Here is a 7,674-nt window from a genome sequence, read left to right as displayed (position 1 = left end):
CATCCCACCCCCAAACCCCATTACACCCCAAAACCTTTATTGCACCCCAGCCCCAAATTGCACCCCAAAACCCCGTTACACCCCAAAAACCCCATCACACCCCAATCTCCCCATCACACCCCAAAAACCCCATTACACCCCAAAACCCCATCCCACCCCAATCTCCCCATCCCACCCCCAAACCCCATTACACCCCAAAAGCCTCATTGCACCCCAAAACCCCATTACAACCCAAACCCCATCACACCCCAAAAACCCCATCACACCCCAAAACCCTCATTGCACCCCAGCCCCAAATTGCACCCCAAAACCCCATCACACCCCAAAAACCCCATTACACCCCAAAACCCCATCCCACCCCAATCTCCCCATCCCACCCCCAAACCCCATTACACCCCAAAACCTTTATTGCACCCCAGCCCCAAATTGCACCCCAAAAACCCCATCACACCCCCAAAAACCCCATCACACCCCCAAAAACCCCATCACACCCCAAAACCCTCATTGCACCCCAGCCCCAAATTGCACCCCAAAACCCCATCCCACCCCAAAAACCCCATTACACCCCAAAACCCCATCCCACCCCAATCTCCCCATCCCACCCCCAAATCCCATTACACCCCAAAACCTTTATTGCACCCCAAAACCCCATCACACCCCAAAACCCCCATCCCACCCCAAAAACCCCATCGCACCCCAAAAAAACCCCAAAAACCCCCCAAACCCCCCCCAAACCCACCGGCCAGCACCAGCGTGGAGGGGGCGCGCGCCAGGGGCTCGAGCAGGGAGTTGAGGGGGGCCCCGTCCCGCAGCCAAATCACCCGCACGGGCTCGGGGGGGCCGCGGGCGCCGCAGCTCAGGTTGAAGGGGGTGTCAGCCCCCACCTCCAGGTCCTGCGGCTCCTCCAGGAAGAAGGGCAGCCCTACCGGAGGCCGGAGGGGTCAGGGGGGGGTCACGGTGGGTGCCCCCCACCCATGGGTGCTGGCGCTCACCCTCCAGCTGCAGGTGAGCCTCGGTGGACAGGAGCTGCTCGCCGCCGGCGCGCACCCAGCACTGGTAGCGCCCCGCGTCCGAGAGCTGCACGGCTGGGATGCTGTGGGGGGGGGGGGGGAGCACGGGTCAGGAATTTGGGGGGGCGTGGGGGGGCGTGGGGGGGCGTGGGGTGACGTGGGGTGACGTGGGGTGGTGCACGGTGGGACAACACGGAGCAGTGTGGTGTGGTGCAAGGTGGCACGGTGCAAGGTGGCACAAAATGGTGCAATGGGGCACGACACGGTGCAACGTGGCATGATGTGGTGCAACACGGCATGGCACGGTGCAACACGGCACGACATGGTGCAACGTGGCATGATGTGGTGCAACATGGCACGACATGGTGCAACACGGCACGGCACGGTGCAACACAGCACGACACAGTGCAACGTGGCATGATGTGGTGCAACACGGCACGACATGGTGCAACATGGCATGGCACGGTGCAACACGGCACGGCATGGTGCAACACGGCACGGCATGGTGCAACACGGCACGACATGGTGCAACACGGCACGACATGGTGCAACATGGCATGGCACGGTGCAACACGGCACGATGTGGTGCAAGGTAGCATGGCATGGTGTTACATGGCATGGCACAATGCAACATGGCACGATGTGGTGCAACATGGCATGGCACGGTGCAACGTGGCACGACACGGTGCAATGTGGCATGACGCGGTGCAACGTGGCATGACATGGTGCAAGGTAGCATGACAGTGCAACACAGCACGATGTGGTGCAACATGGCATGGCACAGTGCAACGTGGCACGATGTGGTGCAATGTGGCATGACATGGTGCAAGGTAGCATGGCATGGTGCAACGTAGCATGACATGGTGCAACACGGCATGGCATGATGGAAGGTGGCACAATGCAACATGGTACGGCACAGCACAGTGCAACACGGCATGGCACGGCACAGGATGGTGCAAGATGACGTGGTGCAGCACGGCATGGTTCAACACAGCACGGTGCAATATGTCATGGTGCAACACAACAGAGCATGGCACAGCATGGTGCAACACGGCATGGTGAAACACAGCACGGTGCAACCCAACAGAGCATGGCACAGCACGGTGCAACGTGGCCTGGTGTGATACAGAAGGATGCAACACGAGATAGCACGGCACAGGACAGTGCAAAACGTCACGGTGCAAGATAACAAGCACAGCACGGTGCAACACATCACAGTGCTACCCAACAGAGCATGCATGGCATGTCACGGTGCAAACACGTCGTGGTGCAAAACAACAGAGCATGCATGGCATGGTGCAATAAATCACGGTGCAATAAATCACGGTGCAATATATCATGGTGCAAAACAACAGAGCACAGCACGTCACGGTGCAACACGTCACAGTGCAACACAACAGAACATGGCATGTCCTGGTACAATGAATCATGGTGCAATAAATCATGGTGCAACACATCATGGTGCAAAATGACAGAGCATGCATGGCATGTCACAAGTGCAATACATCACAGTGCAACACATCATGGTGCAATAAATCACAGTGCAATAAATCACAGTGCAACACGTCACGGTGCAAAACAACAGAACATGGCATGTCACAGTGCAATAGATCACGGTGCATCATGTGCAACACATCACGGTGCAACACGTCACAGTGCAAAATGACAGAGCATGCACGGCATATCACGGTGCAATACATCATGGGTGCAACACGTCACGGTGCAATAAATCACAGAGCAACACATCACAGTGCAACACGTTATGGTGCACCATGTCACGGTGCAAAACAGAGCATGCATGGCATGTCACGGTGCAATAAATCACGGTGCAACACGTCATGGTGCAAAACGACGGAGCATGCATGGCATGTCACGGTGCAACACATCACGGTGCAATAAATCACGGTGCACCACGTCACAGTGCAATAAATCACGGTGCACCACGTCACAGTGCAATAAATCATGGTGCACCACGTCATGGTGCAACACATCACGGTGCAAAACAGAGCATGCACGGCATGTCATGGTGCAATACATCACAGTGCACCATGTCATGGTGCAAAACAGAGCATGCATGGCATGTCACAGTGCAATAAATCACGGTGCAATAAATCACGGTGCAACATGTCACGGTGCAAAATGACAGAGCATGCATGGCATGTCACGGTGCAATAAATCACGGTGCAATAAATCACGGTGCAACACGTCACGGTGCAAAACAACAGAGCATGCATGGCATGTCACGGTGCAATAAATCACGGTGCAATAAATCATGGTGCAACATGTCACGGTGCAAAATGACAGAGCATGCATGGCATGTCACGGTGCAATAAATCACGGTGCAATAAATCACAGTGCAACACGTCATGGTGCAACACGTCACAGTGCAAAACAGAGCATGCATGGCATGTCACGGTGCAATAAACCACGGTGCAATAAATCACAGTGCAACACATCATGGTGCAAAACAACAGAGCATGCATGGCATGTCATGGTGCAATAAATCACGGTGCAATAAACCACGGTGCACCACACCACGGTGCAAAACGACAGAGCATGCATGGCATGTCACGGTGCAATAAACCACGGTGCAATAAATCGCGGTGCAATAAACCACGGTGCAATAAACCGCGGTGCAATAAACCACGGTGCCCCACCCCAGAGCACTGCGCCCCCCCAGCACTGTGCCCCCCCCCCCCCCCCCCATCCCGTGGCTCTCACCTGAGCTCGCTGGTGCCCAGCCAGACGTCGTCGCTCAGCGGCACCTGCGCCTGGTCGCTGTCGGCCAGCTCGAGGGCCGCCCGTCGCGCCGCCACCCCCCATTTCGGGGGGCTCGCCCCCCCCCCGAGCCCGGCACCGCAGCCTCACCGCTTTGCCCAGCGAGGAGGTGACGTTGGAGGGGTTCTCCAGGAACACCAAGCCTGGGAGGGGGGGGGCAGAAAGGGGGGGGTGGGAACGTGCCCCCCCCCCCTTGGAATGGGACCCCCTACTTTAAAAAGGGACCCCCCCCCCAAAAAAAAAAAGGGAGTCCTGTGTTAAAAAGGGGACCCCCTAGTGCAAGGAGGGACGCCCCCCCCCCCGCCAAAAAGGGAGCCCCCCCAAAAAGGGACGCCCTACTTTAAAAAGGGGCACCCCCCCAAAAAAAAAAGGGACCCCTACTTCATAAAGGGACCCCCCCAAAAAAAAAAGGACAACCCCCCCTTATAAAAGGGACCCCTACTTCATAAAGGGACCCCCCCAAAAAAAAGGGGCCTCCCCCCCAAAAAGGGACACCCCCCCCCTCCAAAAGGGACCCCCACGTCAAGAAGGGACCCCCCCAAAAAGGGACACCTCCCCCTGAAAAAGGGACACCCCCCCCATCAAAAAAAGGACCCCTACTTCAAAAAGGGACCCCCCCCCTCAAAAAGGGGACCCCCCCCCCTCAAAAAGGGACCCCCCCCCTCCAAAAGGGACCCCCCCTTAAAATCTGAACCCCCCTCCCTCCAAAAGAGACCCCCCCAAAAATAAGAGACCCCCCCCCCTCTCTCCCCAAGCCCTGATGGCAACGGGGGGGGGGGCACCGGAGACACCACCTGGGTGCCGGGGGGGGGGATTTGGAGGGGGGGGGGGGGGGGGGCGTGGGAAGGGAAGTGGGGTCACGGCCCCGGCCCCGCCGCCCTCCCCCGGGAGCTTTGAGGCATCCCCGGCATCTGGACCCCCCCCGGACCCCCCCCCCCCCACTCCTCGTGTGTCCCCCCCCCCCCCTCTATGGGGCGCCAGGGTGGGGCCGTAACCAGCCCCCAGATGTTTGGCCCTGGGACATGGGCGGTGCCCCCCCCCCCCAAAAAAAAAAAAACACCCCCCCCACAGCCACCCTGTGACCCCCCCCCACACCCTGTGACCCCCCCCCTAAACCCTGTGACCCCCCCCCTAAACCCTTTGACCCCCCCCCCCCCAAATTCCCACTTCCCATCCTGGGGGAAACTGAGGCATGGAAGGGGTTGGGGGGGGACCCCCAAGAGCCCCCCCCCCAAAAAAAATAAAATAAAATAAAAAAATTCACAAAAATTTTCCCCAAAAAGCACCTCCCCCCCCCCCCCAAGCTGTGTGCCCCCCCCCTCCTGTGGTTGGCCCCGAAATAATGGGGACACCCCAAAAAAGGGGGGGGGGGCCACAAGGGGTTGTCCCCAAAAGGACCCTTCTAAAGCCCCCCCCCCCAAAAAAAAACTTCCCCCAAGGTGACCCCACCAAAGAGCCCCCCCCCAAAAGAGCCCCCCCCAAAAGGGTTCCCCCAAAACCCCCCCTCCCAAGGCCCCCCCCCCCAGAAAGGGACCACCCCAAAGCCCCCCTATAGGGAGGGGTCTCCCAAAAGAGCCCCCCCCAGAGCCCCCCCCCCAGGGGCATCCCCAAAGCCTCTCCCCCCAAAACACCCCCCCGGGGCCCCCCCCTTAAAAAAAATCCCCCCCCCATAAAATAATTCCCCCCCCAACCAAAAAATCCTCCCCCAAAAACAAAAATCCCCCCCAAAAACAAAAAATCCCCCCCCAAAAACAAAAAAATCCCCCCCCAAAAAAAAAACACAACAAAAACCACCAAAACCCACCCAAACAAACCCAAAACCTCCCCCTTCGAGCCACTTTCCCCGTTTTCTCCGAGTTTTGCCCCAAAATGACCCCCCCCCAAAAAAAAATAACTGCCCCCCAAAACAAAAAATCCCCCCCCAAAAAAAAAAAAAAACCAAAAACACCAAAAAACCACCCAAACAAACCCAAAACCGCCCCTTTCGAGCGACTTTTCCCGTTTTCTCCGAGTTTTGCCCCAAAATGACCCCCCCATAAAAAAAAATAAGTCGTCCCCCCCCCCCCACCCCCCGGTGCCCCCCCCCCCATTTACCGCTCGGGGCCGGGTCGGTGCCGAGGGCGGCGGCCGCCAGCAGCGCCAGCAGCGCGGGGCTGAGTCGCGACATCGCGGCCGCTATCGCGACAGGGACCCCGCGAGCGGCACCGGCACCGGCACCGGGACGCGGGGGGGGGGGTCCTGGGGGAGGGAGGGGGGGGGCGGGGGGGGGGGGCAGGGGTTAAGGGGGAGGAGGAGGAGGAGGAGGAAGAAAGTTGGGGCTGGGACGGCTCCCGGCCGCGCCCGAGGGGGGGGCCCAGGAAGGGGGGGGGATGGGAGGGGGGGGGGAACTGGGAGGGGGGAATCCGAACTGGGAGTGGGCAAACTGGGAGAGGGAGGGGGTAACTAGGAGGGGGGTAACTGGGATGAGGGGGGTAACTGGGAGAGGGAGGGGGTGAACTGGGAGGGGGGAATCCGAACTGGGAGTGGGTAAACTGGGAGAGGGAGGGGGTAACTGGGATGGGGGGGGGTAACTGGGAACGGGTAAACTGGGAGAGGATGGGTCCGGACTGGGAGCAGGGGGGGGGAAACTGGGAGGGGGGGAGTCCGAACTGGGAGGGGGAGCGGGCGAACTGGGAGAGTTTGGGTCCAAACTGGGAGAGGGAGGGGGGAACTGGGATGGGGGGGGTAACTGGAAGAGGGAGGGGGTAACTGGGAGAGTTTGAGTCCAAACTGGAGAGGGAGGGGGTAACTGGGAGGGGGGGGTAACTGGGATGGGGGGGGTAACTGGGAGAGGGAGGGGGTAACTGGGAGAGTTTGAGTCCAAACTGGGAGAGGGAGGGGGTAAACTGGGAGCGGGAGGGGGCTAATTGGGAGGGGGAGAGTCTGAACTGGGAGGGGGAGGGGGTGAACTGGGAGAGTTTGGGTCTGAACTGGGAGAGGGAGGGGGTAACTGGGATGGGGGGGGGGGAACTGGGAGAAGGAGTGGGTAAACTGGGAGGGGGAATCCGAACTGGGAGTGGGTAAACTGGGAGCGGGAGGGGCGAACTGGGAGAGGGAGGGGGTGAATTGGGAGAGGGAGGGGGCGAAACTGGGAGTGGGAGGGGGTAAACTGGGAGGGGGGGAGTCTGAACTGGGAGAGGGGAGGGGTTGAAATGGGAGGGGGGGAGTCCAAAGTGGGAGTGGGAGGGGGTAAACTGGGAGCCGGAGGGGGGCGAACTGGGAGTGGGAGGGGGCGAACTGGGAGAGGTTGGGTCTGAACTGGGAGCGGGAGAGGTTAAACTGGGAGCTGGAGGGGGTAAACTGGGAGAGGCTGGGTCCGAACTGGGAGTGGGAGGGGGCAAACTGGGAGCTGGAGGGGGTAAACTGGGAGGGATGGGGGTGAACTGGGTGTGGAGGGGGGGCAAACTGGGAGAGGGGGAGTCTGAACTGGGAGCGGGGGGGCCCAAACTGGGAACAAGGCCCCCCAAACTGGGAGCAGAGCCCCCCAAACTGGGAGCAGAGCCCCCCAAACTGGGAGCAGGGCCCCCAGACCAGTCCAGGAGGCACCGGGGGGGGGGCCCTGGGCACTTCCTGCCCCCTCTCATACCGAAAGGGGAAGGGGCCGTGCCCCCCCCCCGGGGATTTTTGCCCCCCCCCCCCCAGGGGATTTTTGGGCCCCCCCCCAGGCTCCAGTTCCCCCCCGGGGCCCGATCCGGGGTGCTCAGAGCCCCCCCCCCCAGGCAGGGCCCCCCCCCAGCTCCCGTGCACACCCGTGCAAGGGTTTGCACGCCCCGTGCAACCCCAACGTGCCTTGTGCAAGGTTAATGCACCCCGTGCAAGGCTTGCACACCCCGTGCAACACCAACGT

The 7,674-nt window shown here is 60.2% G+C and overlaps 1 pseudogene across 1 annotated transcript; it reads right to left on the bottom strand.

Moving 5' to 3' along the window:
• Positions 1-614: 614 nt before the first annotated feature.
• LOC311220615 (tyrosine-protein kinase receptor UFO-like) lies at positions 615-5,983 on the bottom strand (annotated as a pseudogene). Its single transcript, XR_014619372.1, has 5 exons — positions 5,883-5,983; positions 3,732-3,931; positions 993-1,093; positions 740-922; positions 615-628 (listed from the first exon to the last, which is right to left on the bottom strand). The product of XR_014619372.1 is annotated as a tyrosine-protein kinase receptor UFO-like (transcript).
• Positions 5,984-7,674: the final 1,691 nt, after the last annotated feature.

This window comes from Netta rufina (assembly GCF_964035555.1).
Source record: "Netta rufina genome assembly, chromosome: 36".
Taxonomy (NCBI): Eukaryota; Metazoa; Chordata; class Aves; order Anseriformes; family Anatidae; genus Netta; species Netta rufina.
This window is presented reverse-complemented; position numbering and strand designations above follow the sequence as displayed.